Genomic DNA, 1,492 nt, shown 5'->3' on the forward strand with positions numbered 1-1,492 from the left:
AACATTAAACTGTTCTGTCAAACACAGAGCCAGCGCTATCAGTCATCGTACTGTAAAGATGTTAGTGGGTCACTCAGAAAGAACCACATATCTCCGTCCTGATCTCAGACCACAAACATCTCCTGTTTGTCCCTTTTCTGCTCGCTCACTTGAAATAGTCCTCAGAGAGAAATTAAACTGATATCTACAACAACAGTAATTTCTACAGTTAATCACTCTTTTGGTAGTTCGATGAGATTAGATAGACTTTATTAATCCCGGAAAGGAAATTGGGTATTTCTTTTGGGTGTCTCTGTCCTTATCTGTTATTATGGCTCTCAGGATGGCAATACTACAGACTGAAATATCTCAACAATTACACTGCAAAAGAGGAATCTCAAGAAAGTAAAAAGGTCTTGTTTCTGGGAAAGTAGTCTTTTTTTTAAAGCATGTTTTACATTAACTGCAATTTCAGCTGGGGATCAATAAAGTAGTAGTCGTAGTTTTTCATCGTTTTAATAAAAAATATTTAAAAATAAGCTGTTCAAGTGAGGACAGTAAAAGAAGAGATCTGTGTGTTCAGGATGAAAATGTTAAACTGAGGGACAGTAAGTGTGTCCAACTCTTCCTCACAGGTTAGTTAATGACAGACAGTCAGTGAGTGTGTGTCCAACTCTTCCTCACAGGTTAGTTAATGACAGACAGTCAGTGAGTGTGTGTGTGTCCAACTCTTCCTCACAGGTTAGTTAATGACAGACAGTCAGTGAGTGTGTCTGTGTCCAACTCTTCCTCACAGGTTAGTTAATGACAGACAGTCAGTGAGTGTGTCTGTGTCCAACTCTTCCTCACAGGTTAGTTAATGATGTTACTGAGTCAATGTGAGCAGATTGTGTCTGTAGACTGAAGAGAATCAGAGTCTCACTGATGGTGGAAATAAAGGTTTTACTTCCTTAAAACAGCCGTTTTTTGAATGGAGTTTGGTGTGACAGTGTGGAGCAGAGGGGATTTGAACCTTAATAATTCCCATAAACTGAGCTGACCGACCTTCTAATAATGAACCTTGGAAACAGCAGAAAGTAACAGGAAGTGGAGATAAACCCTCCTGTTCTCTTCTTCTGTGGTCTCGTAGTAAAAGGTGGATTAATAAACACAAACCCTGGAATCAGTTTACAGTAACGTCACATTGGACAGACGACAGAAACAGTGACAGATGGCAAAACTATGAGATTGAATTATGTAGCTGCATATGTCAGGACACTCATTTTACCTCTATTTCTTTCATTTCAAATATATAACGACGCTGATTGTTCATCTGCGAATACATAACATAATTGCTTGCCTTGCTGACTGTCGGATTTAGGCTCCTAAAAGCTAAAAGGCAATATAATATTCTTATTTTGTGGTATTAAATTGGCAAAGACCTCTTCACTCTTCAATTTACTTTCACTACCAGTCAAATTAGAGGAACATGACGCGAGGCCAAAGTACCCGGATAGGTTGTTCTCATCTGTGA

General features: G+C 38.9%; 1 long non-coding RNA gene across 1 annotated transcript; it reads left to right on the top strand.

The window, feature by feature from the left end:
* The first annotated feature begins 591 nt into the window (after window positions 1–591).
* Window positions 592–937, top strand: LOC127355247 (uncharacterized). Its single transcript, XR_007881688.1, has 2 exons — window positions 592–665; window positions 721–937. It is a non-coding gene; the product is annotated as an uncharacterized LOC127355247 (long non-coding RNA).
* Window positions 938–1,492: the final 555 nt, after the last annotated feature.

Source organism: Dicentrarchus labrax, unplaced genomic scaffold, assembly GCF_905237075.1.
Source record: "Dicentrarchus labrax unplaced genomic scaffold, dlabrax2021, whole genome shotgun sequence".
In the NCBI taxonomy this organism is placed as follows: Eukaryota; Metazoa; Chordata; class Actinopteri; family Moronidae; genus Dicentrarchus; species Dicentrarchus labrax.